Raw genomic sequence first — 8028 nt, 5'->3', positions numbered from 1 at the left:
TTGCCTGGGCTGTTAAAATATCTTCCCAATGGTTTTCTTGCTGCCCCTTTTGCTCCTCTGCAGTCCACTATCTAAGCAGCAACTGGGAGTAATCATTAAAATCTGAATTATTTCTTGTCATTCTTTTCTTTAGACCTCTCTCCTGTCTCCTACCAATGACTCTGCATAGCTCTTGGAATAAAGTCCAAACTCTTTAGTATAATTTATTAAGTGCCAAAACAATTTCTCTTCTTCATCAACTTCCATTCTTGCTCATCTCTTTTCCTCTCATCCTCACTTATTATGCTCTAGCTATCCTCTCTTTTTTTCTCTTCTAAAACACATAAATGTTGCTCTAAACTTAAGAGTGGCTTAATTGTTTTTCTCTCTAACTGGAATTCTCTAACCATTCCAATTGATGTATGACTGGTTCCTTCCAGCATTTTAGGTCTCAGTCTTCCTAACCAAGCAATCTAGTGGTTCTCATCCTTTCTTTGTCACAGATACAAATTTTATTTTCTTCAGGTCACTTATTTGCAATCTGTACTATTCTTTTAATAGTTTGCTTCTTATTGTTTACCTCTCTACCCCTAAATGCATAAGAATGTAAGTAAAATGAGAATAAAGATTTTGCCATCTTTATTCATCGATGTATCTATCCCCAGTGCCAAAAATATGTGTTCAGCAAGTGAGTACATGGAAACTAACTTTGAATTTGTTGTTCCAAATATAAGATTTTCATTGTGTAGCTACTTCTCTGCAACCTTGTTAGCAGACATAAATTTAAGAATAAAGATTGTATAGCAAAGAGATAAAACCTGACCACATGAAATTAAATTAGCTCAGATTTAACACAGGGAAGATGGAAATGAAAATAATGACATTTTAGTTTGTTTGGGAGGACTTGAAGTAGAAATACAATTTCACCTCTAATAGTTTTTGTCCTAAAGTTCTAGTATGCATTTTGTTTAATTACTTGTATTAACAGGAGACTAAATTTTGGATGCTGATTCTAGAAATCTGTATGTACTTAAGGGGGATAATTTAAGTTTGGGCAGTAATTCAAGCCGCTGAACAAAAGCAATTTGTAAGCACATTATTTAGGCTCTCAACTTTAGAAGACAATGAATCTCAGTCCATGGTCAGGATCCAGGGATGAACACTCAGAAAGAATATTAAAAAACAAACAAACAAACCAACAACAACTCCATTTCTATTTAGCTGTAAATTTTAGGAATGAAAAATGTGTCTGTACTTTGTAACATTTATTGAGAGATCTAATATTTAACAAGGAAGGCCACTCATTCAGGTAGGCTAAGGAAATATGGAATTATGGGTTATCTTATAGTCTTAAAAGGAATCAGATGAAATTATTGATACATAATGATTGAGAAGATATTTTCTATTCATTGAAAAATTTGAATATCTTTTAATAAAAATGATTTTGTTGCTTATAATGTTAGTTTGAGATTTATAGGCAGGTCTTGAGAGGTTATGAACACTTGAAAAAGATCTATTTGTTTACTATCATAATGGAAATATTATAGTCTCCATTGTAGTGTCTAGAGCCTCAAAGGAAATAGCTGTTTCTCTTTAGCTTTAATTATCCTGCCAGCTCATCATCAGTACCTGGGGCCGTGTTCCTTGTGACCCAAGAAAGGTCTTATCCTTTCTTGAAAACAGGAAAAACTAATAAAATAATGTGAAGCACCTGACAGATTTGAAGGGAATTATAAAGATTAAATAACCATTTGACATGAGAATTAATCATTTAAGATACACCAATAGCTGAAAAGAATAACAAAAACACAATGTATATTACAAATGGAAAATTAGTCTAAACACCATGATCGATCTTGTTTCTGCTTTCTTATTCTGCCTATCTTGGGAGAAAAAAATCTCTACTTTTCTAACCTTTACTTGTACAAATACTTGGTATAATTAGCAGTAGCTTCATTGCATGATTGGCTCTTACCATTTTATTTTGAAATTCTGTTCTTTCATTCATTTCTTTTTATATGGTTGTCTTTGTTGAGGATTACTTTTTTTTTTAAATGGTCAAGGCTCTACAATTTAAAAAAAATTATTTTATTTATTTATTTTTATTTATTTACTTTGGCTGTGCCGGGTTTAGTTGCAGTATGCAGGATCTTCCTTACAGCATGCAGGATCTTTTAGTTGCAGCATGAGGACTCTTAGTTGCGGCATGCGGACTTCTTAGTTGCAGTATGCAGACTCTTAGTTGCGGCATGCATGTGGGATCTATTTCCCCGACCAGGGATTGAATCTGGACCCCCTGCATTGGGAGCGTGAAGTCTTACCCACTGAACTACGAGGGAAGTCCCAGAGGATTACTTTTTGGTGGTAATTTTATACTCACTCAAGTGAATGGTCAGCACAGATTTTTTATCTTTTAGACATGTTATTTTCTGTTATGGTATAGCTTATCAGCACTCCACTAGGGTGACTGACTACTTTGCTTGGTGCTGAGTGGTTGTGCAGGACATTGGACTTTCAGTGCTAAATTTTGGACAGTCTGGGACAGTTGGTCACCCTAGCACTGAGAAAGAGAAAGCATATGTAAACAGCTTTGAGAACATAAGATAAAACAGGAAGAGTTAAGGTGTCCTTAAAAGTTTGCCTGTTTAACTGTATGTTCATCTGTCAGCCCATTTCTGATATAAGAATGCCATGTAAATTTTAGGATATTTCTAAGTGAAACCATGGAGGTTTAAAATTTTGCCAACCTGAGAGCAATGATCAATGTCAGGATGGAAAAATGTTCTTCAAGAAGTGGAAACTGTTAGAACTTAACTGGTAGCCTCAGTGCTCTATTAAAGACAAATTGGTTTGAAACTTTAAATTCATGATTTTCAGATGTTTCAGAGGCTTACTGAATTCAGCCAAAACTATCTTTGTAAGTCAGTACTCCTCTGTGTGCCCTTCTCCCCATAGATATTATCGCATGTATAATTTATTGGAGATAATTTCACATATTATCAGCTCTCAAGATGAGTTGATGTAATCTGAAGTTGAGGAACTAATATATCTTTGAATTATATATCTCTAACTTTTCTCTTATTTTTTTGCAATCATCTCTTCTCTAGATTCCATGACACCACACTTTGAATTTTCATATATATCCTTCCAAACCCACCTTCTCGGGTCTCTAGCATGCGGCTTCTACTTGGAATTTCCCAATCCTCCATTCTGCTCCTTTTCCTTCCTTTCCTGTTCTTTCCTTCCCCTTCACTACCTGTCCTTTCCCTTCCCTCCCGTTCTTTGTCTTCTCTTTTTTTTTTTTTGCTTTTTATTTTATATTGGACTATAGTTGATTTACGTTGTGCTAGTTTCAGGTGTACAGCAAAGTGATTCAGTTATACATATATCTATTCTCTTTCAAATTATTTTCCCATTTAGGTTATTAAAGAATATTGAGCAGAGTTCCCTGTGATACTTTTTCTTCTCTTCTTAGAAAAGATGATCTTAGATCATACTTAGAACGTGATCTCATCTACCCTCATAGTTTTAGTGGCCATGTAAATAATTTCGACTCTCAAGTATATGTATTATAGCTCAGATCTCTCAACTGGGCTTCAGACTTATATATACATTTGCTACTGGCCTTATGAAATCAAGCTCATGTGTTATTCAATATCAGCATGTCGAAAACTAAACTCATCATTATCTAACTATCCTTGTTCCAAATGGCTCTTTTTCCTGACTTTCCATTTTAGAGCATGACACCACCTTTCCCCAAAGCCTAGAAAATGGTCCATATATCCTTTCTCTCATACCCATCAAGTCAACAATTCTGATCAATTCTAAACTTTCTAAGTGTTACATGTATCTCCATCTCCTTTGCTGCAGACCATCATCTTTGCTCATCATCTTTGCTCACCATCATCTTTGCTCAGTCCATTGCAATAGGCTGTAATCTGTCTTCCTATTGATGAATGGCCTTGTTCTTTCTTCAATAAATTCTACATACTACATCTGGGTGGCTTTCTAAATTATGAATTTTATCATGTCATTTCCAAGATAGAAATCCTTCAAGGGCAAAGTCTAAGTTCCTTAGCAAAAATTACACAGACTTTCATAATCTATCACCTATTTACCTGTCCAGTAGCTTTCCTGAATACTCATCAACTCCCTCCTCCCCCTCCCCTACTCCCTGTCCTCTGATGTCTGGTCCAGCCAGAGTAAGCTGCTTAGAGTTCCCCAAGAAGATATTTGGTTGTGCCATCCCTGTTCCAGGAGTACTTTCCCTGACTGGCTAATACTTTTCATTCTTCAAGATTCAGCTCAGGCATCACATTCTCAAGGAAGTGTTAGTTCCCTCTGCAAAAAAATAAGCATTTGTTTCAGTTTATTATAATTTTTGTTAACTCACTCGTCTCCCTCAATAAAATGGAAGCTCCTTTCAAACAGGGACCATGAATTATTATATTTGTGCTGTCAGCATCCAGCACTGGAGGTGGTACATACTAGGCGTTTGGCAAATGTTAAATTGATATGTGAGATGTGAGCCATAAAAGCAAAGACTTGACATAACTTTCTAAACCTGGCTATTATAAATTTGAGGCATCTCTGAAATCTTAAGGAACAAAGGGAAAATTCTTCACCCTGCTTTTCTTCTTATGTTTCCAAGAATCAAGACAATATTCTATATAGTCTATACAGATGAATTTCTTTCTTCTTTTTCTCTTTTCCTCTCCTGAATTTCCTCAAAATGAATGTGTTTTCTATTATATATATTTCAGTCTCACATCTATTAGAATATGTTTTAAATACAGACTGCTTAGATCAGAGTGATAGTAGAATGAAAATAAAATTCTGTTCTTTTAGGCCAAACAGATCTGGGTTTGAATCCAGACTCTGCAATTTTGTTAGTCTATAATCCTTCACACATAATTTACCTCCTTTTATTCTTAGTTTTCATATTTAAAATGGTAAAATGGACATAATATAGCCTTTCTTGTTAGATTGTTATAAAAATTAGGAAACATGCATGTCAAATACATAGTAAATGTTCAATTCAATTATAAGGGCGGTAGCAGCAACAGCAGTTCAGTGTCCCAACAACAGCAGCAGCTGTAATTCTACCATGAAACTGAATTATTCTGTTTTTAAAGAGAATCTGTGAGGGAGTATAAGAAATAAGAAACTGCTAGAGTACAGGTGAGATCATATTTTTAAATGTGTATTTTAATAAGAGCACCAAGCTGTAAGTCTATCATAATAAATGACCTGGGTTTTTATTTTGATTTTTTCATATCCTTAAATTTATGAATTCAATACATTTATTGAAATTCATGTCAAGTATTTTACTAAGCATTATGGGAAGATGCAAAATAATTACGGCATCACAGTATCATAATGGAGCTTAAAATTCATTCATTAAGCTAAGACATGTAGAAATAAAAATGCTTAAATATGAAAAGTAACTTTTACTGAGTACATTACCAAAACCAATTATTAAATATTAGTAACTCTGAATAAATTATCCAGAGTATCACTTTATATGAAATAATAACCTAAATTTCTGATAACTAAAATTTATAAATTTAAATATGAAAGTCTATATTTACTCCCTTTATGACCTCATCTAATATCCTGCTTTTAAACACCATATTTGCTGATTATTTCCATATTCATATTTCCACTCTGGACTCCCCCTGAATTCCAGATTCACATATCTAACTGCCTAATTAACATCTCCAATTGAATGTATAAGATACAACTTTAAATCTCCATCATTGAATACTGATATTTCTAACTTCCACATGGTCTTCTCCTTATCAGTAAATAGATGCTCGATTCAACCAATTTCTCGGGCCAAAATTCTTAGTGTCATTCTTGATTATTTTCTTTCTGTTACTCACCCCTAGCACTGAATACATCTGCAAGTCTCATTGGCCCTGCCCTTAGGATATATCTGGATCCAATCACTTCTCACTGTCTTGATAACTGTAATATGGGCTGCTGCAATATTCCCTGGCCTCTCTGCTCCAGTAAAATTTATTCTCCACACAGGAGTAGCCAGAAAGCCTTTTAAAACATAATTCAGATCCTGTCAACCCTTTGCCCAAAGACTTCTGTTGGCTTCCTATTAAACTCAGAGTAAGAGCCAAAGCTGCAATGACCTGTGAGGATCTATGAGATCTGGCCCCGCTTTTCAGCTTCATTCACTTCACTGCTCCCTTATTTATAGCGTTCCAGCAACACTTGACTTCTTTGCTGTTTCTTGAACTCACTAAGGACTCAGGGCTTTTGTGCTTCCTGTTCTTTCTGCTTGAAACATTTCTCCCTGATATCTGCAGAGCTTGCTTCTTCACCTACTTCAGGCCTCTGTTCAAATATCACCTTATCAGAGAAGCTCACCTTGTCTATCTTACATAAAATGGCATCCACTCCTGATACTCTTTCTCCTCCTTACTCCAGGGCACTTACCTCAACCTACCATAGTACATATTGATATAAATTTTTGTCTATATTTTCTTGCTAGAATGTAAGCCACAACGGGTCAATGAATTTTCTCTCATGTTCATTGATTTACCCACATTACTGACCCAGAAAAGTACCTGGCAAATGACAAGCACTTAATAAATATAAATTGAATAAATCATTGAATAAATTTTATTGTGCCTGCTATCATTGGGAAACAAAAGCAAACAGCCAAGTATAACTATCAGAAGCCATTTTATTGGGATACTAACTCTAATACCAATAAATCCATTTACATATCAATTAATCATCCTGCTGATTTTTACACTCCTAATTTCTGATTGATAAGCTTATCTAGAACTATGGGGTTACTTGTAACACCTTGATGCTCTTTTCATTTAAAATGACATTTTTGGAAAAACAAAGTTTTCCATTTTACTTTACAGATACGCAAATTAACTTTGTAATATTCTTTTGAGTTTCTATATAATAGTGTCACTTCTCAGCTTCAAAATAGTCTTAAAGAAGTATTTACCTTCTTGTCATCTATAAAACATTAGCCGGTCATCATGCTTTTTAAAAGTATATTTTCTTTACTTTGCAGAAGGCAGGAAATGTTAAAGAAGTTCAATAAATTTCCATATGGTTTTCTGAAGTCGTCCTACATATTGGAATAAGCTATGGAGTCTTATGTGGTTGCCATTTAAAAAAATTGCAATTTTTTTGCCATGCATCTGCTCTTTAATGTTTTCCTACAATATATTAAAAGAAAAACAAAATTTCCATCTCTTCACAAGTAGTAGTTTATATTGTCTGGACTTTTTCAGCCTAAACAACTAGATTCTCTCTTTTGATTTTTGCTGCAGCTTCTGCTTTGTATTCATATGGGCAGTTTCACTTGTCAGAGTAATGGTGACATCCACAAAACAAATCAGCAATCAAACCCTGAAGGCTGACTTTCTTTCTGCACATGAAACATGTTTTTATTGGAATGTATGTGTGTGTTTTACATGTGAGTGGGGAATGACATGCAAAGTAGGAATGTGTTGCTATATATTATATCAAATTAATTTAATATTTCATATTTTGAGCGGTGAGATATAGCTCACACTTCTATGCTTTACCCTATCTGCCCAGATGTGCACATCTTTCACTCCCAAGATTTCATACTTAAATTTTTATCTACAGAACTATCACATTGTTAAGAATGCTCCAAAAGAAAGGCACTTGCAGTTGGTTAGACCTGGGTTTTTATTGCCTACTCCACCTCTTTGTAGCTCTGAAACAACTGGCAAGTCATTTAACCTTTTTGAGCTTCAATTTCACCATCTATAAAATTGGATTAATAATAGATATTTCACAGAGTAATGTGAAGCTCAAATAAAAATAGGTTTTCTAAGCACACACTTAGCAAGGAGGCTGATGGACACTTACTGGGTGAAAAATAAAAGGTAGCCATCACTGGCTACCAAAGTGGCACCATGAGGTAGCACCCACATCTGATGGAAAGGCCCTGGCACCTAAGCCTGAGGTCACATTCTCATCTGGAGCTCCAGGTGTTCTAAAATGCATAACAGTTTTGACCACATGAGTGACCCAGGA

The sequence above is a fragment of the Globicephala melas genome, chromosome 3 (genome assembly GCF_963455315.2).
Source record: "Globicephala melas chromosome 3, mGloMel1.2, whole genome shotgun sequence".
Lineage (NCBI taxonomy): Eukaryota > Metazoa > Chordata > Mammalia > Artiodactyla > Delphinidae > Globicephala > Globicephala melas.
Note: the sequence above shows the minus strand (reverse complement) of the source record.